Source organism: Molothrus aeneus, chromosome 14, assembly GCF_037042795.1.
Source record: "Molothrus aeneus isolate 106 chromosome 14, BPBGC_Maene_1.0, whole genome shotgun sequence".
NCBI lineage: Eukaryota > Metazoa > Chordata > Aves > Passeriformes > Icteridae > Molothrus > Molothrus aeneus.
Genome location: NC_089659.1, coordinates 3,393,472 through 3,418,250, shown reverse-complemented (window position 1 = coordinate 3,418,250; position 24,779 = coordinate 3,393,472). Strand labels below are relative to the sequence as shown.

General features: G+C 43.6%; 1 long non-coding RNA gene across 1 annotated transcript in view; it reads right to left on the bottom strand.

The window, feature by feature from the left end:
* Positions 1-11,195: 11,195 nt before the first annotated feature.
* LOC136562634 (uncharacterized) overlaps positions 11,196-24,779 on the bottom strand; it is a 35,036-nt gene continuing 21,452 nt past the window's right edge. Inside the window, exons 5-8 of the long non-coding RNA XR_010784538.1 lie at positions 24,142-24,264; positions 18,069-18,164; positions 13,596-13,700; positions 11,196-11,736 (exon numbers count right to left, since the gene is read on the bottom strand). This is a non-coding gene — a long non-coding RNA (uncharacterized lncRNA). The remainder of the gene's footprint in view (positions 11,737-13,595; positions 13,701-18,068; positions 18,165-24,141; positions 24,265-24,779) is intronic.

Below are 24,779 nucleotides of genomic sequence, written 5' to 3'. Positions count from 1 at the left end.
TTAGTGACTTCTACCTCTGCCTTTTGTGTCTACATTTGCAAAACTGCTTTGCCTCACCTGTGCTGCTCCTCGCAGCACCTGGAGCTCCACAATCAGGATGGCAGACACAGATCTGCTGCTAAACCTGCCACTGCCTCATCTGCAGCAGGAATTCTTTTGGTCCTTGCATAGCAAGGGAAAGAGCCATTCCCTGTCCCATTTCCCTCCCCACAGAGATCCCACATTCCTGTTCCAGCCCATCTTTAACCCGTGAGCTGTTTGAAACTGTAAAACACAGAGCCCCTTTCATGCAGGGAGGGATGTGTTCCTGCCAGGCCCCAGTGTTCTAGGGAATTTGCCAGATCCCTCAATAATCTGATCCTCTGCCTTTTGGCTGCAGTGCTCAGAGCTGGCCCTTTGGTCTGAGCCCTCCCAGAGCAGGATCTCCATCCCCTCCTGCATCGTGCTTTCCCCACTGCCTGGTAACCATCTGGGGGCTCCAGCCCAGCTCAGCATTCCCCTCCCAGCAGAGCAGCTGAGGCAGCAGCTCCAGGCAGCACAGGCACATGCAAGAATGGAGGATTCCTAATTGCAGTGTCCCACCAAAGCTTTCTGCTGCAATAAATGTACTGGGTTTGGTTCCTGCTGCACAGACACGGGGCTGGATAGGGCTGCAGGAATCCAGCAGAGTGCCAGCAACAAGGAGATTGAGAGTGATGTAAAAAATGGTCTAAACAGGGCCTGAAAGGCACCAGGGACAGCTGAGCTGCTTTACTCTCTATGCTGAGTCCCCAAACACTGTCAGGAGCACCAGCCCCTGGCTTGGCACACCAGACCAATGATAAGGGATGTCTCCCACCCTCCTGGGCTGCCAGTGACTCACTGGGCACATGCTGAGGTAAAATCCCATGCCAGCCAGCCTGCAGCAGTGCCAGCCTGAGAACAAGGGAGGAGTCACCCTGTGTAGCTGTTCTGCCATCACCCAGAGCAGGATACTGCTGCTCCAGACATCTCCTGTCTGACTTCCCTCCCGAGCTCCTGTTCCTGCTCCTGCCCAAAATGAACAGGTCTTGCAGAAAAGGAATGTCATTTTCAAAGTTCCAAGTTAATCAAATGCTTTAAACACACAGTGCCTGTGGTACAATGGATCAACTCTGTCCTGGGTGTCAGGCCATTCACTGCAGCAAGCTCACACCAGAGATGAATTTGCTCTGGTGCCTTTGTCAATAAAATTCTCGATTAAAAGAGACCCTATATAGAGCTGGTCCCAGAGGTAATTGCGGGTTAATCAGCCAATTAACTGACCCAACCAGTAGGAAAAGGAGAAGGGGGAGGAAGGGGGGAAACAAATCACTCAAGGTAGGGTAGAACGTAATTCTCTGGGAGTTAATGTTAGAAACCTTCTCAAAGGGATTGCAGCCTACCTTGACTCACTCCCTTTCTTCTTCCCTTGTTCTCCTCTTCCCAATTTGTAATTGTTGGTTCCCCTAATTGGCTGATTAACTACTTATTACAGACAGACCTGGAGGTATGTGGGATCCCCTTAGCCACACTGATTACATCAAGGCAAGCAAGGCTGAATGCAGCAGAGCATCTCTGTGGGCTGGCTTTCCCCTACCCAGCCTGATGCCTTCCAGTCCAGCAGCATTTCCTTGGAGAAGACCCTTTTCTAAACTAGTTTCTCTTTTATTTATGTAATAGTACAAAGAAAGGATTTATTTTTTAACACTCTGTTATGCAAACAGAATGGTTTTTAGCATTTAGCAGCCCCAAACCAACCTATTTCCCACTCACTGATCCACTATCAGCACTATCAGGGTATTTTAATGAATGAGCTGTTACAGTTGCCTGATGTTCCAATAATAAGTAATGACAATAGAATTAACCTCTATTTTCCTTTGATAGTGTCACCAGGCTGCTCTCTACCAGCAGCAGTGGTGGGAGATGAGCCCTAAAGGTGAAAAGGGCAAGCTGAGAGAGTTCCCCTCATTTCCACTCCTTGGCTTTCTGTGGGAGAAGAGAGCAGAGCTCCCCCTTGCATTTGTTGGCTTCACAGGAGATTTATGGTGGGTCAGGAGGGAGGAACCAGGAGTCCTGGTACATGCTGGAACCACATGGCTGAGGAGGAGCCCAAAGTTGCTCTCTGAAGCTTCAAAGAGGAGTTTTGCTGTTGTTCAGCACAAAGGAAATGTTCCAGCACTGCTTCAACATACCTTGAGCAGCAAAGTGAGGCAGAGATGGAGGTGCCACAGGTGAAACTGTGACATTGGGGCTCCGGGGGTCTGACCCCTCCCAGACAATACCTGTCAGTGCACACAGGCAGCTTGTTTTCCAAAGCTGGTGGATTGTTTTGGTGTCTCACCCTCCTCTGTAAATAATAAATAATACTCTTTTTTTTCTCTCCTCATTTCTTGAGCTGCAAAGCAGCAACTTCTCCAGGGAGATGGGCAGAGAATGGAGCTCTGACAGAGCCTCTATTGCATAAACCTCTTCTTCAAATTCCACTTTTCTCCTTCACCTTCAGAAGAAAGTTTGGGATTTTAATTCTATTTAATATTTGTGACTATTCAGCTCTCCTATCCCTCTTTTCTCCCTGAGCAAAAGGGCAGGCTGAACCCAGGCAGCCCATCCTCAACTGCATGTAAATCACAATCTGATTAGGCAGTGATATATTCATCTCTAGCTCCTGTATAAAAGTTATTCAAGTATTTTGACAAAATAAGTGCTGTTTACTTTATACATTTTCTGCTAATTCTAAAGATTTCTGCAAACCTAAAGGATCTCATGGAATTTACAGGCTTGTGGCTTTGCTATTGAAAGTATAAAAGCATGCTAAATTAAGTTGATTTGCCTGTGAAAGAAACACGTCCATTATTCATGTCAGGGCCCTGTCACATCAAATTGAGGGAGTGAAGAAAACCCTTTTTTATCAACGTTTAGAAGCAAGGGAAAAACCGACCATTCAGGAACTGAATTTCAATTGGGAGAAAGTCAGCCTGAAAGCAAGGTTAAAAAAAAAAAAAAAAAAAAAGAGCTGGGGACATGTCTAATGTTGGAAATCAGCAAAGGGTGGGTTGATTTAACTTTGGCTGGGATCTTTCAAACAGAAAGCCAGGATGAAACTCAAAGTAGCAAGTAGAACACAGTCTCCATGTCTCTCATGTGTAAACTTGTCACAAGTAGTTAAGCTAATTCAGATTTAAAACTTTTCAGACCCTGTTCTTCTTGGATGCTTCGAAATAATGATAAAAATTGTTAAATAAAGCATTGGGTTTGTGCTCAGCTAATTTATCCACTGGCTATTACATGATTTAATTCTTATTAGCAGATAGCATGTAAGGGGTTTAAAGCTTGATGAGCTGACAGAAATTGAAGAAAAAAGGTTGGTTTAGATATGGTTTTTCTTCAGCTGGGGCTGAGAGGATCAAAAATAGTCAGGACTGTTTCCTGTCTACTATAAGAGATACAGATATAATATATAATTTCATGTAGCCAGAAAATCTCCCAATTTACATGATCTACTCTGTGATAGGCACAGACAAAATAAATGGCACCTGCCATCTTTTAAATTAAAAAAAATAATAATTTGCAATCTCCTAAGCTATCCCAATGTACACAGAGTTAAAGGAGAAACTGTAAAGGGAATTTTGTACATTAAAGTTCTTCTCCTTGTCTGACCATAATTTCTTGTGTGTCCTGCTTATTTAGTAAACAAAAAGCTTACAGTTCCTTCAGCCTACAGTTGGTTTTTATAAGCTTAAACCAGCATGTTAAGTGGCATTTCACAGTCCTCTGCTTCAAGCCTAATCGGTTTAGACTGGACACCTCAGGATATTCGTTAAAAGCAGCCCAGTTTTTATGTGCTGACATTACCATACTGTACAAAGGCTAACTCGGCCACTTAAATCATGTTTCTGATTACCAGGCCTGTACCTCATTTCTGCATGAGATTTGTTTCCCTACCTTTTGTTTTTGCCCAGCCCCAGAGCCTGGGGGTTAACATGTTTTCTGCCTTAAAGCTCTTCTGTGAAAGACACTTTGCCACCTCATCCAGCCTCTCTCTCCAGCTTCCCAACTTCAAAGTCTCAAGCTGGGAAAGCAAATCATAAGTCCCAAACGCTGGACTCTATAGGACCCTCCACTAAAGTTAAGTTCTTGTCTTTAATTGAAAATTGCAGCCAGTGTAAATAGGAGGTAGTTTGCAGCAAGCTGGTCACAAAGGGAATTACCTCGTGGAGTGGCTCCACCGGGGTAAACAGAGGGGATAAAAAAGGGGAAGAAAAAGAGGGAGGAAAAAAGGCAGGAGTAAAAGAGAGAGGCATTGTGCTGTGGAGGTAGCATCAAGACAAGGATTAATGGCTGCAGGAATTGTATTTTCTGTGCTTTCAGCAATGTTACAATCTCCCAAAAGTGAGTGTTACTAATAAGTGGGCCAGTAAAGAGAGGTCAGGGCATTAAGGGAAATGGAAAAATCAGGCTCTGAAAATAACAGGAGCCTTTATTCTGTAAAAACCAAGCAAAGTGGTGCTGATCTGTTTATTTTTAGTACTTACATTTGGGTCAATTAGTGAAGTTTATTATTTCAAAGAGTTGATTATTTCAAAGCTATAGGAGGTGATACACTCATACCATAAATGCCATTTTCTGCCAGCTGAACTTATTTCCCTGTGCCCACAGTGTATTTATCTCACAGTGGAATTGATTTCAGTGCTGATGTGAAATCAATGCACACAGATCTAAGGGTGAAATCCAAGCAGCTGTGCTGGGGCTGGCAGAGCAGATCCAGGGAGGGGTGGTGGTGGTGGGAAGCAGGGCAGGATCCCTTTGCATCCTCACACCTCTGCTGCCCTGGGACTGGTGCTGGGACGGGCTCACAAAGCCTCCCCAGACAGACACAGCAGGGCACAGTGAGGGGAGCCCTGTGTCCTTCTCCTCCCTCCCACTCCCAGCAGAGGGGTGAGTTGGAGTTTTGGCTCGTTGGGCTGCTGCCCTGGCTCAGTGAATCTCCTTTTTCAGTGAATCTATCTCCTTCTCCAGCAGGACCTGCAGCTTCAGCAGCTCAGCTGCACCATGGAAGAGCACCCTGAGTCTCACTCATGTCAGGCTCAGTTTAGGTCATTTACCAGCTCCCTGAATCAGCCTGGATTTGTCTCTTGATCCCTCAGTGACAGAATTTTCTGCTTGCAAAATGGGAGGCAGAACTCTTCCTTCCTTTCCAGCTTCCTGGCCTTTTCCATACACCCCTACCTAAGCACAGAATGGACACTGTGCTTCTGGGAATGCATTGAGCAGCTGGGATACATTTTTGTATTAAAATTATTACTATTTAAATGATTGTTTAAGCAAACACACTGACCTCTATTCTGTGTTGAATAGCTCACTTATGCCAGGTCACATCACTCCATAAGAGCTGAAATGGCTGTAATCTGGATACACTGAAAAGTAACAGGATGGATATTAGCAGGAAAAAAAAGATTTTCCACTGCTATCAGTGCACCTACTGCTGGTTTTGTTTGCATTTGGGTTTTTAATTCATAGCTCAGCATATTCAAAATGCAGGTCTGAATGGAAACCAGAGGAGCCAGAGTCTAAAAATCTCATAGAAATATAATTGAATCTGTTCATGCATAATGCAGAATTGCAGGAAACTGTGATGGGATTCAGAAAAATATACTCCACTATGTTTTTTTCATGTTACATAACCTATTTTTAATAAAATATAGAGTCAGTGAGTTTAAGAGCACTGCTGACACAAAACAGAACCCCACCATTATGGAGCAGGGAATTGCATTTTTTTCCACTCACTTTTCACTGCCTTACAGGTTGCATTAATTAAAAACTCTCTCAGAAGTTCCTGCAGTGTGAATCCTTTGGATGCACCTGTGAGAAACAGACATGATTAAAAATTCACACCATATCCTAACTGTCCAAATAACTTAAAATTGGCATTAATTTTGAGAGTTCAATAAATTACTCACTTGGCCAAGAAATCATAAAGTCCTCTTTCAGCTTCTCCTCTTCCACTTGAATATTTGCATACTTTTTAGATTCATGGTTTTAATAGAATTTTTTTTTTTTTTTTTTTTTTTTTTTTTTTACTGTCATGGAAAATAATTTAATTGTGCATGGTGTGAGACTCTCCCTGTGTGTACACAAAAACAAACTCCATGCCTTTTAAACTGGGATCTAAATGAATCCAGAGGGGAAAAAACCTTTAGCTTGAGCCATTGCCCATTATTATTCTGCTTACAGTACACACTTGGGAAGTTTTCCTGTTCATAACTCACTGTCTGCAGAGCACTGCACCTCTCAAAGATATGCAAGTTCATTCCAGCATTTATCTGCTCTTTTCTCCTCAGGAGTTCAACTGTTTTTCCGCCTGATGGTTAGAATGAATTGGAGATTTTGAACTCATCCATCAGATTTGGAAATGATCCCTGAATTGATGAGAGTGTTTAACAGTTAATTGAACATTTCTGTTGGGAACTTTCCTCGTTTCAAAGTGCAGAAATGCCTCACCCAGGGATGTGGGCAAAGAAAAGACATCCAAGGCATGTCTTTGCCCCACAAATATTTTCATCCTCCAGAGTGCAGCAGACTTTAAATAACAGGGGCACCACAAGTAAACAGGGATCTGAAAAGGCCTTGCACAGAACCTGAGACCTGCCATGCTCTGCTGCAGGAAATAACTCATCATTTCTCCAAAAAGATACACATAAAACATACATTGGTGGGCCAACAAGGCTTTCCAGAGGGACCTGATGATGCCTGTAAGAATTCAGCTGGTTTTTAATCTCACTGTAATCTTTGTGCCCCACTGTCTCAGCTGACTTTGAAAATTCCCACCTGCAATCAAGGGGACAAAAATGAACCTGGAGTTTTTCTCATGCCTTGACAGTCATGACAAAAAATACTTCCAGATGTTCTGCTCCATTGTAGCACCTCAGCTAAAGAGAAATTACTGATCTCCATTCTCAAACTCCACCAGATCTCTTACTTGTAGTTCACTTTTCTCCTTTCCACTGAGCTTTGTACAATTCTTTTAGAACATGACTTGAATTTCTTCACTGTAGCCTTGGGGAAGGTGTCCCTGCCCATGGCAAGGGGCTGGAATGAGATGATCTTTAGTGTCCCTTCCCACCCAAACCATCCTGTGAGTGATCTGAGTTAAGGCAAGGCCTAAACTCGGTGTCACTGCTCTCTGTCACCCCCAGCAGAACCTTGGTGACACATCCCAAACGCTGGAACACCTCCACCAAACCCTTCACAAGGACTTTGAGGAAACCAAGGCATGAGGAATGGAAATTATTTGCTCAGGCACTCAGGGAGTCAATACCATACTGAAAATTGAATCCAGTTTTCCAGGTTTCTATTTCCAGGGACCTGTCAACTGGGACCTATTTCCTCCTTGCTCCTTGTGACTTTATTAAGAATGACCTTTAGAGATGATGGAGATTTTTACTGAAAGTGCTTAATCCTTTCAGAAAAACCAGAGAAGCTCATTTTTCTATAGCAAAACTCATCCAAAACTTCCTTAGGAGAAATTGTGAAGATATGGATTTGTATAAATAATCTCATTTCAGGAAGCATTTCCATTCCTCATACCTTGGTGACACATCCCAAATGCTGGAACACCTCCACCAAACCCTTCACAAGGACCTTGGGGAAACTCCTCCTGCCCCTTGCAGCTCCTGGTGCTTTTCCTCTTCAGAGCTGCCTGCTCTGCTCCACTGACCAGCCTAATTCCCTCATTCCTCTGCACCAGCTCCCTTTATTTAGCAGCTTTCTTTTCCCAGCACCGAGATCATTCCTCTGTGCTGGATGGTTAATTAACTCTCCTCCCAGCTTCTCCAGGCTCCTGTGGTGTGAGAGGGCTTGGCCCTGCAGCTCTGGCTAAGTAATCACATCCCCCAGCCCTGTCAGGTGGAGGTCTGGGCTCAATTCCCCTTGGAAGATTCCAAAACAAAAGCTGTTCTTCTGTTCTTTCTGAAATTCATTTCTCCCCCATTGTGGGAAACTGCTGAACATGGATTTTATACTTCCAGGGATGGCAACCAAATTTTTTTTAATTTTTGTCATAAATTCTAATTCAGAACAAGCTTTGCTCAGCACCAGGGCTAAGAATCACATCCCTCCCTCCATCCTGTTCCTCCCGTGCCACAACAGCACAGGCAACTGTGCAGTTCTGTGATGAGCCAAGCTGGGAAATTGCTCCAGCTGAAAAAGGATCATTTCCTTATCTTTGCTGGGCTACTTTTCAGCCAGCTGAGGTTGATGATGTGTTTTGGAAGCTGGAAATCAGCAGCAGGGACAAGGGGCTGCTTTTCTACAAGGATCACCCCTGAGTCACAGAATCACAGAATCTGCTGCAGGAAATAACTTGTCATTTTCCCAAAAAGATACACATAAAACATACAGTGTTTTATGGAAGAGACAAGGTTGGAAGAGACCTTCAAGATCATTGAATCCAACCCGTTCCTGACACCTCAACTAAACCCTGGTGCCCAGTGCCACATCCAGGCTTTTTTTAAACACATGTCCTGGTAAAGGAGACATTCCTGAAGGATCAGGGCCAGCCAGGCATCCTCAGAGGGAGCCACACTCATCACAGCCTTCATCTGCTCCCAGAGCTCAGCAACACCAATTACAGCACAACAGATCTGTGGTGTTTGTGAGGGTCCCCAGGACGAGGTGAGAGATGAGAATCTGACTCCATGTTCTCAGAAGGCTGATATATTATATTATATTATATTATATTATATTATATTATATTATATTATATTATATTATATTATATTATATTATATTATATTATATTATATTATATTATGCCATACTAAAACTATACTAAAGAAAGAGAAAGGATACATCAGAAGGCTTAACAAGAATGAATAATAAAAAGTCCTGACTCAGAGAGTCCGACACAGCTGGCTGTGATTGGCCATTAAGTTAAAACAATTAAAACAATTCACATGAAACCAATCAGACATTCACCTGTTGGTAAACAATCTCCAGACCACCTTCCAAAGCAGCAAACACATGAGAAGCAATCAGATAATTATTGTTTTCATTCCTCTCTGAGGCTTCTCAGCTTCCCAGGAGAAAATCCTGGGCAGAGAGGATTTTTCAAAAAATATCACGGAGACACAGATCCACCACAGGAGAAATCTGAACCCATCCACACCCAAATCAGAGCGTGCCCATCCTCTGGAGTCCCTGCCCTGTGCAGACATGGAGAAATGGGAATTCACATCCCAGTGCAGGGCACACACAGGGGCACCACCCTCACCGGGGGAGAAACACAGCCCCAGGGAAAGCCAGACCCACTCCCTGTGACATGTCCCTGCTTCTGCTGAGGCTGGGCAGTGTCCCAGTCATTCCAGTTCATTCCCAGGGACAGTGGCCCCAAAGAGGCAGGGATAGAGTGGAAGGGATTCTGTTGTGGGGTACAGCGATTTTCTGTGAGTTTGAAACACAGCCGCTCTTTTGATCGTACTGCAGCCAGCCCTGTGTGGTTACTGCGTTCTCCTTATGTGTCAGGCACTGTATAAAGCAGATAAAAGCGTTAATTTCCGCATTTTGCCCGTTTTCCATCATTTTTTCTCGCCTCGAGCCTCCGACGGATCGGGCCCTGCTGCGCCCTCTGCTGTTCGAGGGGAGGAATTGCACGGCCTGTCCCCGCTCCTGTCCCCGCTCCTGTCCCCTGTCCCCGCTCCTGTCCCCTGTCCCTATCCCCTGTCCCCGCTCCTATCCCCTGTCCCCGCTCCTGTCCCCGCTCCTGTCCCCTGTCCCCTGCCCCTATCCCCTGTCCCTATCCCCTGTCCCCGCTCCTGTCCCCGCTCCTGTCCCCTGTCCCCGCTCCTGTCCCCTGTCCCCGCTCCTGTCCCCTGTCCCCTGCCCCTATCCCCTGTCCCTATCCCCTGTCCCCGCTCCTGTCCCCTGTCCCCGCTCCTGTCCCCGCTCCTGTCCCCTGTCCCCTGCCCCTATCCCCTGTCCCCTGCCCCTATCCCCTGTCCCTATCCCCTGTCCCCGCTCCTGTCCCCTGTCCCTGCCCCATCCCCTGTCCCCACTCCTGTCCCCTGTCCCCACTCCTGTCCCCTGTCCCTGCCCCGTCCCCTGTCCCCGCCCCTATCCCCTGTCCCCTGCCCCTATCTCCTGCCCCTGCTCCTGTCCACCCTCCTGTCACTTCTCCTATCCCCACTCCTTCCTCCTGCTTCCTCCTGCTCCTGTCTCTGCTCCTGTCCCCTGTCTTCCCCCTGCTCCTGCTCCTGTCCCCAGCCCTGTCCCTTCCATTCCCTGCTATCCCATCTTTCCGTGCCTGTGCTCCTCCACAGAAACATTTGAGAGGCTGCTCCTCCAGGGCTTTAGAAAATCACTACAAGTTTCATCTCACATCAGGCATAGACGAGTCCAGAGGAGGTCACCGAGACGGTCAGAGGGAAGGAGCAGCTCTTGAGCAGGGAAAGGCTGAGAGAGCTGGGATTGCTCAGCCTGGAAAAGAGAAGGGTTTGGGGTGACCTCACTGTGGCCTTCCAGGGCCTGAATGGAGCCTGCAGGAAAGATGGAGACTTTCTAGAAGAGCATGGAGTAACAAATGGGAATGGATTTAAAGTAAAGGAAAAAAGGTTTAGAGAAGATGTTAGGAGCAAGGTCTCCCCTGTGAGGATGTGAGGCCCTGGCACAGGGTGCCCACAGCAGCTGTGGCTGCCCCTGGATCCCTGGAAATACCCAGGGCCAGGCTGGACAGGGCTTGGAGCAGCCTGGGACAGGGGAAGGTGTCCCTGCCATGGCAGGGATGGAATGAGACGACTTTTAAGGTCCCTTGCAACCCAAACCATTCTATGATTCTCTAAGTCCCAGGTTTGACACAAGCAGCTCAGAGAGCTTTACCCCAATCCAGACTCTTGGCTAAACATAAGTCATCCATAGGGAAAGGAGCTTTTTAACTCCATTGTTGTGGAAACCTCTGGGAATCCCAGCTCCAGCAGGGTGAAGAGGAGCACTTTGGGAAGCCTGGGCCCAGTTCAGTGTCACTGACCAATGTCCCCAGCCAGACCCTTGCTGCTCCGTGCCCACCTGGCTCCTGTCTGCCCCTGGGAACTCCTCAGGGCTGAGCTCCTCTGGCTCTCATCACTTTGAATCAGAGCTGGGTCTCCTGTAGCACCAACAGCAAACACAGGGAGTGAGCCCCAAGAAGCAAGGAGCAAAGGCAGTGATACCTCGGGGTGTAGCTTTTATTTTTTTGCTCTTTTTTTGTATTTTTTGTTGCTTTGGTGTGTGGGTCTGGGTTTCATATAAGGGACAGTAAGATGTGGGTCTGGGTTTCATATGAGGGGATGGTGAGGTCTCTTCACAGAGCAGGGAGACAAAACAATTCCTGCTCCAGCTGGGGACCAAGGACAAATGATCCAAATCTCAGCCCCAAGGGCACAAACAACGTGGGCTGGAGAGAGAAAAACAACAAGGATGGGGCTTCATAACCTAAAGCTGTAATTGGACAATGAACTCCAATATGCAAATGGAGCAGAACTGATCAAAGTGTGAGATCTGGTGACCAAGGCCTCTTCTGCTTCCATCTTGGAGCCATCCAGGCACAGCCACAGCTGTGGCTCTGCTACTGCCAGGGTGTGGCCTTTGAAGGTTCTTCAGTAAATATCCTCTTTATATCTTCAATAAATCTCCTCTTTATTCCCCTAAACTCCATTTAGCCTCTGCTCCAGCTCCTTAAGGCATCAGTAGAGAGAGCAAGATGCTCAGCTGGAAGACAAGGAAAGACAAGGAAGGAGTTTTTAATCAAGGACAGGTCAACGAGTTTCATCCCAGCTTGGAAGGAAACAGAAGCAAAAAGCCACAATTCCTCTCCATTTACAGTTTCACAAATTATGACAAATTGGTAAAGTCTAAGATGATGTTTCACTTGTGGCACTGGAAGGATTGACATTCAAATATAACTAATCCCAGCCTAAAATTAATCATTTCAAGGACTATTTATAGAAATCATAAAGTTTGTATTCTTTTTTTTTGCATCTTCTTATTTAAAATACCAATGTGTATTTTGGTCACAGGACCCTGCTTCTCTTTGAAGTTGTGAATTATTTTTCTTTAAATCTCCATAGTACAGAAACACAAGGTTCTTGTGATTCCACAAACCAGTTAACTCCTTCAAATTAACAGTATTTTTCCCCAAGTTAAAATCCAGTCTTTTATATTGTATTTGATCTGGATACAATTTGTCAGTTAGTGATACCAAAATGCACATAACAAGAAAACCAGTGCCATCATTAAAATTATACTGTCATATTTCAGATTGAGTGAGGTTAGATGATCTTAACCCCAACAGGATTCCTGCCAGCAGGTCTGGAGCTGTGCAGGGAGAGGACAGGAGGCAATTTCACAAAGAATGACAACCAGGTAAAATCCAAGATGATGTTTCATTTATGGCATTGACAGACATTCAAATATATCAATCAAATATATCAAATTCAAATATAATTCAAATATATCAAATATATCAAATTCAACTATATCAATCCCAGCTTGAGGCCAGCCTAAAATTAACCCTTTCAAGGTCTGTTTATAGAAATCATAAAGTTTTGGGAGGGGTTCTTGGGTTTTTGGTTTTTTTTTTTTTTTTATTTTGGAGGTTTTTTTGTTTGGTTGGGGTTTTTTTTGGTGGGTTTTTTGGGTGGTTTTTTTTGTTTGTTTGGTTGGTTTTTTGGGGGAGGTGGGGTTTTTTGGGGTTTTTTTTGGGTTTTGTTGTTTGTTTGTTTTTGTGGGGCTTTTTGTTGTTGTTTTTTGGATTTTCTGGTTTGGTTGGGTTTTTTAAATTTTTTAGCTGCTGCTGGCTGGCTATGAGGCAGTGGCTGTGGGAATAAAGGACTCCTGCACACATCCAGCAGCTCCTGTAATGATGCAGCTCCAGGCTGCAAATATTGGTCCAGCCCCTGGGGTTTTACCAGGCTGCTGCGGGTGCTGGTTACAGCACAGAACTCTTCAGACACGCTGGAAATTCATTTCCTGGCAAGACAGGAGGTGCTGAGGAGGAGGAGGAGGAGGGGGGGGCAGATTTTGGGGTGAAGCTCTGCCCTGTGGGGGCTTGGGATGATGTCAAAGCTGTGAGTGGCTTTCCAGATGAGCCCCAGCGGGCATCCTGTGCTGCCGCACATTTCCAGCTGTGGCTGTTCTGGGTTTGGGTGGCAGATCTGGGCATTGCCCGGCTGACCCCGGGGGAGGCAGCCCCGAGGCCATGGGATGTTCAGCTCTGCTGGATCTCCATAGAGGGGGCCAGGAATGCACGGGGAACAAAGCCCAGGGCTGCACAGAGCAAAGGATGAAGGGCAGCGGAGTTTGATAACCACATTAAAGCACTACCAACATCTGTTCAAGGCAAAGACAACACTATCTGCAGGAATTAACCTCCTGAACCACTTAATCATTAACCTCAGCAGAGGGAAAGTTGGACAACAAGAGCCCTATTTGTCAGGAGAGATGCAGTGAGCAATATTTTACTGGGAACAGCGTGAGAAGGGCTTGCCCAGCTTTATACATTTTAAACACAGAATATATTTGTGTGGGAAACAAGGAGACAATGGGTGTAAATAAACAGATGATCCTACCTTGAAGCCTTCATCCATTTATCCTGTTCAAAGTGGCTTGAAGTGTTTTGTCCTGTGTTTCCTCCAAACAAGCAGAGATGCTTCAGTTCTCACTCAGGAATATTCCTGGCCATGGAAAGAATTACAAATGAATAGGATGTCACAATTTTAAACTTGTACCCATATCCCAAAGTTTCCTACTGCAAAACAAATCAGGGATTGTTGCTGTGCAAGAAGCAGCAGGGCTAGAGAAGTAAAGTGGTTTTGTTTAATGATTATTTGTTTATGTAGACTGTTTCCCATGTGAGGTCACCCATTCAGCTATCCTGCTGTAAACCAGCCAAATGCCTTTCCTCCACATGTGGGGATTTTATATTTCTTTTGGGTCTGATTTTGTTTTCCAAAGGAGGAAAGGATTTGATTCCTTCAAACTTCACGGCTCCAGATTTGTGGCAGAACTGCACTGAGGCTGGCAGTTCATTTCTCTGGAGCTCAGGTAATCATTTACCCAGGGGTGTAAAGCTCTGCCACATAAGAACGATGCTGTTTAACACCCACTTTGCAGCAGCCCCAGTGGCCACACAAGGTGTGCATAATCAGGGCCCAGATGTCTGCTTGGATATTGCCACAGTTGGAGGGGAAAGAAGGAAGAAAGAAAACTAAAAAGGAGTTTGGGAAGAGGACTGACTGAAAGGCTGCAAACAGAACCTGCTCCAGTCCAAGAGCTGTGTAATAAAAAAACTGGGTTGTGCCAGAAACGGCCCAAGGTCTCCACCCAAAATACTACACTCCATTAAAATATATTTTCCAGCTTATTCCCTACTGTCCACATGGGGGGTTCCTGTCTGCTACTACTTAAACTTCCCTAATTAAAATAGAATTATGATGTCCGTGGTGGGGGGGAAAGGGAGGGTTTCACACCAAGGGAGGAAGAAGGAAGATCTCAGCCACTTTTTTCTGGGTTATTTTTCTATTAGTCAGCAAGCTGAAGGGTTTTGGTACAAAGCTTCACACGTGTCAAAGCCAGGACCAGGGCAGCATCACACAACCAGGCCCTGAGATTCTCTCTCTCACACAGCAGCATGACCTTAAATCAGCTGAAACCACAGTGTCTACCTTGGCTTTTATTCATTTCATTACAAAACAGATTGGTAACTTGAACAAAAAGGAAAAGTAATGGTTAATTTTTCAATAAATGGTACAATATTTACACCCTTCTACAAAAAACATCATTGAATGGACGTAGAAACTGAATTTTCCATTCAGACAAGGGTTCAGACTGGACAAAATGTGGATTTTACCTGGTCTGGAGGCACCATCCCTCTGTGCCCTCCCTTACCTGTGCCTGTCAGACATGAGGCAGAGCCACAGCAGCCCAACACTAATTACACATTATTTTAGCCATGAATTATGCCCCCAACTTGCCTGACCTTAATGCTTGCAGTGTGATTAGTGGTGTGCTGACAAAAATTCGAAAAGAACCATCATAATTACCCATTTTTAAATCAGTAAAAGGTAAACAGAGTTATCTCCCCAAAGATTTAGGTTTACCAACACACTGGGAAGATGCTCCTCTGGTCAAGGCATCCTGAAGAAATGTTCCTCAGACAATTAATTTCTCCAGCAGGATGATCCATCACAGTCTGCACTGCCACAAATTGATTTCTTGTGGTTCATCGTGGTAATTTCATCCTTGCTGCTGTCTCTTGCTGCTCTTCAGAGGCTGAGCTGCATCACTGCTTTTTAAACTGCTCTTTGTGGAGAAAACCAAGCTGGAGCAGCAGACAAGGCCCTCATTAAGGTGGCTAATTAATTAGAACTTTGCAGCCCTCCCTTTGTACAAGGCAGGGAGCTGGGTGCCCCCTCACCTGAGCTCTCTTGCACAGACACCTGCTGCTCATAATTAAGATCCAAGGCCCAAATTTGCATATCCTGGTTTCTCTCACTCAGCTCCAGAGACAAAGGACAGCCTTTGCTGCAGGGAGCAGCAGCTCCAGTGAAATGCTGCTCCTGGCCAGCTGCTCCTGCTGAAGGGCCCTGGCACCAAGCACCAGAGTGTTTCTATTTAAAAATGATGTGTTTGGGCTGGACTCGAAGAAAAGCACGTGGTGATTTCCCCCTCGGGGGGATAATAGGCTTTTCATGAGATGACAAGTGGCAGAAGATGCCATAAACTTCAGGGCAGGCTTTGTTTGAGGCTGGCAGAGCTCAGCAGTGAACTTGAGGTGTCCCTTCCCTCCCTTCCTGCATGGGCTGGAGAGAAGGATCACATCCACTTCATTTTCTTATGAAATTGCACTGTGGAGCCTGATCCTCCTTGCCTTTACTCAGGCAAAATGCTTCTTGCTGTGCCTGGAAACAGAGCCAAGGGTGTGCCCCTGGTGTGGGGAGAGCAGACACCTCCCAAACCAGCAGGGACACCTCACCCTCAATCCACAGTTCATGGTCCTGGTCCTGGCTTTGACACATGTGAGGCTTTGTACCAAAACCCTTCAGCTTGCTGACTAATAGAAAAATAATTAATAGAAAAAAGTGGCTGAGATCTCCCTTCTTCCTCCCTTGGTGTGAAACCCTCCCTTTTCCCTCCACCACAGACATCATAATTCTTTTTTAAGACCTGGAACCCACAATTCAGAGAGGTGAATATGGCACAGGAGAAAAGCACTGGGAGCCAGCTGAGAATCTCTGAAAATCCAGCCCCAAATGCCACATATTCCTCTGTGGGGCAAATGAAACAGGCAGCTCCCTCTGGTCCTTCAGAGAGAGGGTTTTCCACGTTCACACCTTTACTGCAGAGCTGGCACCAGCTGTGAGCTGCTCCTCAGCTTTTGGGGGATGCTGAGAGCCAGCCTGGATCTCCTGCTAACAGCTCAACGTGTTCCTCTCTGCATTTTTCCTCCAGGTTGCCCCAGGACAAGACACAGCTTTTGCTGGAAGCCTTTTAGAGCCCTCACTGGGTTTAAACCAGTCCTCCAGATGATCAAATTGATTCTAAGCCTGGTTTAGTCACCTACCAAATGGAGGCTAAGCCAAAACAGCTGCCACAGGGCAGGATCTCAGTGGTGGTGGGATTTGGATCTACAGCTTGTTTCAGCTCTTTTCCAAACCCAAAATTGACATTCAAATGCTTTCACCTTGTATTCAAGAAAAGGAATAAAAACAAAGCCATGAAAGGAAACACAGTAGGGAGAATACAGGGTGGCCTCAGTACAAATATCAATTTATAATGTAAATCCACAGGGATCTGCAGGAAGGCCCAGGAGTGGTGGTGCACAGCCAGATCAACAGAGACCATGACTGGGATGCAGGTCATGATGCCCCTGCTATCTCCTTAGCTGAAGAGAAGAAAAATTTACTTTCATTCACATTTTACTGCTTGCTCTGTGCTTTACTCCCATTTTTAGATGAGCTGATCTAAAAAGTGAAGGCTGCTCTCTCCAAAGCCTCCCAGTTTTGCCCAGCAAACTGAGGTGGCATTCAAGACAGAGAATCTTGGGGCTGCCTCTGAGATCCTTTCCACATGTCCCCTTTGGAAACATCCTTCCTTTCACTTTTTCCTTAACAAAAAAACCATCAGCTATAAATAAAATGCATTTTTCTACTTCTTAAATTTCAAACCAGAGAACAGATCTGGAGTGATAAGGCAGATACACCTGAGGGCTGATCCAGCTTGGAAGTTCCTCTTTTGAAGGGTGAAAGCAAATTTACAGTTTGTGTAGAGCAAAGTTACACAGTGAGTAACAATTATCTAACAGTAAAGTTACCTAAACTCATGATTGTACCTGGAAATAATAAGCTGATGGGTAATTGACTGCTTACATTTAAGAGAAAACAGAAAACAAACTAATTTCTGATGGAATTAACTGCTACTGAACTTCATTTAAAAAAAATTAAGACACTTCAGAACCAGACATGAAAATGGTACATAATTCATTATCTGAGACACAACTTCAGAACCCATCCCTGGGAGTACCTGTTCAGCAGCCTGTGGCAAATGAAGAAGACAAAGAAAAACATTGCACTGGGAGTCATTAATTGAATTAATTAACCTAGTGACATTGTCATAGGAAGAATTTATCTGGCAACCAGCAGGAGCAGATCTCCAATCATTTCACCATGGCTAACAGATTAACACTCACAGGAGCCCCTGGCAGCTGGCTGCGAACACTGCAAATTATCAGAAATTAATTAGCCAAATGCTGTGCACCCATGTGGATATTTTTGGGTTTAAGTAAAGATTATGAAGCCAATAGCTCATCTGATGATTTATTGAGAGGAAACATCTTTGTTTGAACAAATAGGTTGAAGCATGGCTTTCTAATGAGCAAAATAGGGGGGAAAAGGGGGGGAAACTTAGAGCAAAACCATAGTTACAAAAGCCAAACACTTGTAAACAGGAATTAAACAATCCCCTCTGAAAAAAGGTTTATATACAAATTGTTTCAGAAAGATCTATTTTTTTGAGAACAGAAATAATTATTTTTGCATACTTACAGCATAATTAAGTTTCCTCCTTCAATATATTAAGCTGGGATTTAAATATTCAGAAGCACTTCTGCAAGATGGATTTGTTCATCCAGATGTTAATGGCTGTCTCACACATGAAAAACAGAATTTTAAGGAAACTGGGAGAGCAACATAAAATTTAACCTAAATTTTTTCTGCAACCTCTTGTCAGAGTAACAAGCAACATAACCAAAGCACTTTGGAAAGACTCTTTGTGATACTACAGTGCTTCTTAGGAGTAGCCAAGGACTTGCCTAAAATAAAACCTTAATTTCCATGTGATTTAACCAAAAGTAAAACAGATTCATTCTCACAGATGGGTTTCAACTGTCACCTTCAAAAACTCGATTACTTCCACCTTACAGTGTTTTGTTTGATTTTTATTTAGGTGGACTTGGAAAAGGATGAAGTTTTTAAACATGCAAAATGTTTAAAAACTTTTAACTTTTTAAAACCTTAACCATCAGTTGGGAAGTGCAATGTACCTGTATTTAAGAACCTCAATAATCCATGTTTTTGGAAGAGTGGGGTTTACAGAATACAAACAGTAACCAATTTAGCCCAAGAATATTCAGATATTCACCCAGACACAGAGCTGCTGAGAAGGGAAAAGGAGAGCAGGGGGGAAAGAAAAGGAGAACAGAAGGATTAGAGTGGAAGAGGTGTGGAAACACAGAGGGGATGTTGCTGACACTCAGTCCTGAGGCTCTGGGAAGGTGATCCCAGGTTTGAAATAATATCTTGTGAGAGACCCCAGGGGAAACACTGCTGGCCAGGTCATCATTCCAGGCTAATGTGGTGCTCTTCCCCGGGGAGCTGCAGGCTCACAGGCTCAGGTTTCCAGTCCCCTGGGGGAGAGGAGGCTCAGAGGGTCTTGCTGAGGACAAGGCAGCCCTGGGAGCTGGGAAGGGGCAGCAGAGGTGGGTGTGGAGCTGTCCAAACTCATGCGGGGCAGGCAAGGGGAAGGGTGAGTGATGCTCTCCCTGCTCTCAGCGAGAGCAAAATCAGCCCAAAATGAAGGAGCACTGGGCCAAGCTGCCCCCACCGAGCTCCTAAATCACAGATGTGGAAACCTGGAATTGCTCAAGCTGGGAACGAGCTCTGAAATGACCAAGTCCAACCATCAGCCCAGCACCAGCACTGTCCTCAGGTGCCACCTCCACACGTTCTTTGGACACTTCCAGGGATGGTGACTCCACTGAACTCCCTGTTCAACCCTTTGCACAATGAAATTTTTCCTAATTTTCAACTGAAACCTCCCCTGGCACAACCTGGGGCTGTTTCCTCCTACGTTGCCACTCACTACCAGTGAGAAGAACCTGACACTCACAGGCACCAGCTCAGCACCCTCATTTGTGCTTGGCTGAATATAAAAACTCCTCTGTGTAAGAAATTGGAGGTTCCCAATGTTACATTCATGGGAGCAACGCTTCCATCACAGAAACTCCTCTAAAGCAGAATCCAGCCCAAAAAATTGGGATATTCTGCCAATTTTACCTATTCCATGTTTGCCCAGCTCCCTGACAGGTTTACAGAAAATGTGCAGGCAGCTGAGGAGCCCTGCTTGGAAAACAGGGCACACCTAGAAACCTGGAGCTCTCAGACATCACCAGCTCTCAGTGAAGAAAAGCAGCTTTAAAAGCCTGCTATTTTACAGTGTGTTCCCATGCACCAGCTCAGCACCCTCATTTGTGCTTGGCTGAATATAAAAACTCCTCTGTGTAAGAAATTGGAGTTTCCCAATGTTACGTTCTGCATGGGAGCAACGCTTCCATCACAGAAACTCCTCTAAAGCAGAATCCAGCCCAAAAAATTGGGATATTCTGCCAATTTTGCCTATTCCTTGTTTGCCCAGCTCCCTGGCAGGTTTACAGAAAATGTGCAGGCAGCTGAGGAGCCCTGCCTGGAAAACAGGGCACACCTAGAAACCTGGAGCTCTCAGATACACCAGTTTGCAGTGCAGAAAAGCAGCTTTAAAAGCCTGCTATTTTCCAGTGTATTCCCATGCCTCTGCCAGGGGATGTAAAGGCACTTGTTAACATGTGTACTGCTCTAATTTTAAACAGCTGCTTCTCCTCCTGTGCTTGGCAAGAGGCTTAGGGGATAAATACTGCAGAAGTAAGAGAAAAGGCAGCTTCTTGAAAGCTGATAACCTCAGTTTCTTGCTTCTTGAGAAGCCGCTTTATCACAGCATGGATCTGGTTGTTGCATGGCACAAAACACCAACTCAGGGACTTACAATTAAACTCCTAAATCCACATTCATGCAACAAAAAAAAAAAGCAAATGCCTTCATTTTTTTAAATGTTGATTTCTCATTGCCTGGCTGTAAAATCCTGAACTTTATACCATTATATGTACATATACATTACTCCTTTTGATTTTCCTACATATAAGTTGTTGCCTGCTTAACTGCACTGAGAAAGAATGAGAAAAGGCTACAAGAATAAGATGGCTAAACAGAAAAACATAGAAAACTTAATTATGGGATAATTTGCTTAAGACTGGAATATTCTTCAGCTATTTTTACTATTATATCTTGCCTTGTTTGAATTCTCAAAGACGTCTTTCAATCATTTCTCCTACAGGACTGTCACAATGTCCAAACTACATATATAAATATATTTTTAAATAAAGCCATCAATTATTTTAAAAGAAAAAAAAAGGAAAATAGCCTTGCAAAAGCAGCTGCAGCTGAACTCTTCTCTGCATAAACTTGTTGGACATTTCTAATTAACCAGCACTCCAAGGAAAGTGAAACACATCCCTACTCCAAGCAGGTGTATCAAGATTTACAAGGAGTTTTTGCTGCAATCCTTGTGTGTGGATGCTCAGGCATGGAAGAAGGCTGGGGTTCAGCCTGAGAACAACTTTGGAATCCCTGTGGAAATGTTGTGTATCATATCCTGAGCATGGCACTGAGCCAGAAGTAGAGGGAACAACTCTGCTGTGAGAGGAGCCTTTCTCCTTAGGTGTGTGAAACCCAGGGGTTTGCATTTTTCAGGGGTTTTTTGGCCAGAACTGTACTTTCAAACAGATACAAAGATACACAAGTGTATGATTTCTTTTGTGGCTCCTATCTGAAGCCCTCCTGTGTGCAATGTGTGTTTGTTCTTACATCACAAAAGCATCCTTGATGTGCCTTCAGCTCCTCACACCCAACAGAAATCATCTTCCCAAGGGCTTCCCCCGTGAAAAGGCTGCAAAACCCACTCTCTGCCAGAGTTTTATTGTGCCCACATGTGTTCTGCCTCTCCCTGCTCATAATCAAGCACAGGATGTAAAACCAAACTGGGGAAATGCAGCATTTTAACCAGAGATTTTCAGAAAAATATGGTTTTTGTCCTGCTGCACTTTACTGGGACTTGTCATGTCCAAGAGTGGCAGTCAGAGCTGATTTGGTGGCTCTGGGGCTGCTGCACCTCGGTGAGCTCAGCCCCGCTGGGAATCTCCAATTTTGGGAATGCACTTCCCAAAAAGCTTAACCCTTCCTGCTCAGAGCCAGCTGCACCTCGAGTGCCACCACAGGGTCACCACCCACCCCAAGGGCAGAAAAATCAGCACTGGCTTTACAGAAGTGAGTTTTTAACTTGGTATTAACACAAAAGACAGTGGCTCAACACCCGTTATAAAAACCCGTTAAAGTCTTCATTTTTCTATAAATTACATATATATATATATATATATATATATATATATATATATATATATATATATATATATATATATATATATATATATAATATAGATATAAATATATGTAATATTTTAAATAATAAATAAAAAATAAATCACTAATAATTTAATTTTAATTATATATAACCAATTATTAATATACTAATTTGTTATTATATTAATATAATATTATTATATATTATATATATTAATAATATATTGTATGATATAAATTATATTATATTACATTATATACAATATATTATTAATATATTGTATATAATATAGATTATAATATATTATTAATATATTAATGTATTAAGACTTTGTTATATAATAATTCAATAATTAAAATTATTATATAGCAAATTAATTTAATAATGTAAAAATTATATAAATATATAAATATACATTATATTTTTATATAATGTTTATATATAAATATTTTATTTATTTATTTAAATAGAATTTTTATATAAAAATATTAAAATTATATTTCAACTATATATTATATGGATATTATAATTGTACTATCATGTTTTATAATATATCTGTATTATATAGTATTATAATTATAATATATTTATATCATATATAAATTAATATATAATTATAAAAACAATATTTAATTCATAATTACAATTATTTAAAATTATATATAAGATATATATATTATAATATATTTTCTAGGAATTTTTAAATATAAATTTTAAAAGTAAATATTTTGATCAAAATTCCCATGGAACAGATAGGATTATTTGTATCATTTATCCAGTTTTCCAGCGTGCAGAATTGAGTATCCAGGTCATACATTGCATTTTCTGTTGAGGAGTTACTGGCAATGCTCATTTGCATCTGCAGCTACTGAGGATCTATAACTGAAACAGCAGCAGGCAGTTCATGGAAAAACAACTTAGTATGGTTTTACCAAAGTGTTTTTTCTGCCTAAATATGATGGTTTAGTAAAATATTAACTGGATGATGAAAAACTTGGGAGCAGGCCACATTAGGGTCATTTCCCCCTTTTATTTAAGCACATTGATGAGACAGAGCTGCTCTGAGATGTGCTTTTTGAGGAGAAACTTCTCCCAGCAGATTTTTAGGATAATTTACTGCTTATTATATTCAGACAATATACACATGGTATTATTCCTCACAGATTTCTGCTTTCTTGAACAAAGGCTGCTCCAGATACCTACTTAGATACGACCTAACAACACAGAAATAATTGTGCTGCATTACTCTAATGCAATGTTTTACCCATAGTCATTAACACATTTCAACATTACCTGTGACCATATCATAAAGTAATATTATCTTCTTGCTTTGCATGATGATTAGATCTCAAAAAAAACCCCAAACCACACACTGTTTATCTGGACAATCTTCATTTCAGCTGTTTTACCTATTTGAAAGTAATCCATCAGTACAGAGAATGGCTATTTTCTTGGTTGTAATGATATTATTTTTAGAGTTTCATTAGCTATGTCTGGATATGTGAAATCAGGAGGTGTCTAAAAAATGAGTAGGAAATTATCCCAGGAGAATGAAACAACACATCCCCAACTAAAGACAGACAGGAGAACAAGGAAGGCCCAAAGCTGATCAGCAAAGGTTTCTCTACAACTTGCACTGTCAGACCAACCCAAAACCAACAGTTTTATGGCCAGATGTTGATGAAAAGTGTTTGTATGTCTGTGATGTTTATAGGAGACATCTTGATTAATAAACCAGACCAACAAACCCTGAAATTGTGTCACTGGGTGGATTAAATTCTGGTTAAATAATGCATTTCTACATGCTGCTAAATAGAAATTATGCTTAGCATCTGGTTCAAGTGCAGTCCCCAAGGGTCTGTTCTCTGCTGCTTCATATTTCTATCAATGACTCAGGGAAAAAGCAAACATAAAAACATCACTGATAAAGAACAGAGAGTGGGGAAATGTTAACTAAAAAGGCTGGACCAGCAATGCAAGGTGAGTTGGATGGCTTGGTAAATTATGCACAAATATGAGCAAATCCACGTGTCAGGAGGGCCAAAGGTAAAAATCACAAACCTGGAAATGAAGTGTGCAGGCCACAAGAGCAGGCTGAGGAAGCTGCCTGGGGGACTGGAAGCTTTGGAAAAAAAATCTGTGGGGCTGTGGATGAAAATCAGTGTCCTGCACAATAAAGGAGCAAGGGGCCATGAGAGCTTGGGGCACACAAGCAGCAGAAGCTACAGGAACAGCAGGAGTTTCACCCTTACTCTCAGAACTGCTGCTACTGTTCCTAAAATCTGACATTTACAGAAAAAAAATGATACCAGAGAATCCAAGGGTCGAGAGAAAAGGCACATGAATGAGTAAAAGGCATTTTTAAAGATGATATTCTACTGATATACTGACCTTGCAGCAGCAGTTCACAGGGGAGTGCACTGCTTAGGCCATTCAGGAAATGAAGTTTGATGCCCACAATTGTCCCCAGTGCTTTTCAAATCCATGGCATCCACTGAAGAATGGGCCCCAAGTCTGGAAGAACAAATAATGCTCATATTCAAGATAACTGCACAAAAACCCCACTCTTAGAACAATCTGTGTGCAATCTATTGATCATGAACTTCAGTTTGTCCCTTACAGCCACAAGTTGGCAAAAAATCCCAAAATAACAGAATAATTTAGGTTGGCAAAGACCTTCAAGGTCATCAAGCCCAACCTGTGACCAGCCACCACCTTTGTCACCCAGCCCAGGGCACTGAGTGCCACATCCAGGGGTTCCTTGGACACCTCCAGGGATTCATGGACACCTTGGACACATCCAGGGGTTCCTTGGACACCTCCAGGGAGTCATGGACACCTTGGACACATCCAGGGGTTCCTTGGACACCTCCAGGGATTCATGGACACCTTGGACACATCCAGGGGTTCCTTGGACACCTCCAGGGAGTCATGGACACCTTGGACACATCCAGGGGTTCCTTGGACACCTCCAGGGATTCATGGACACCTTGGACACATCCAGGGGTTCCTTGGACACCTCCAGGGAG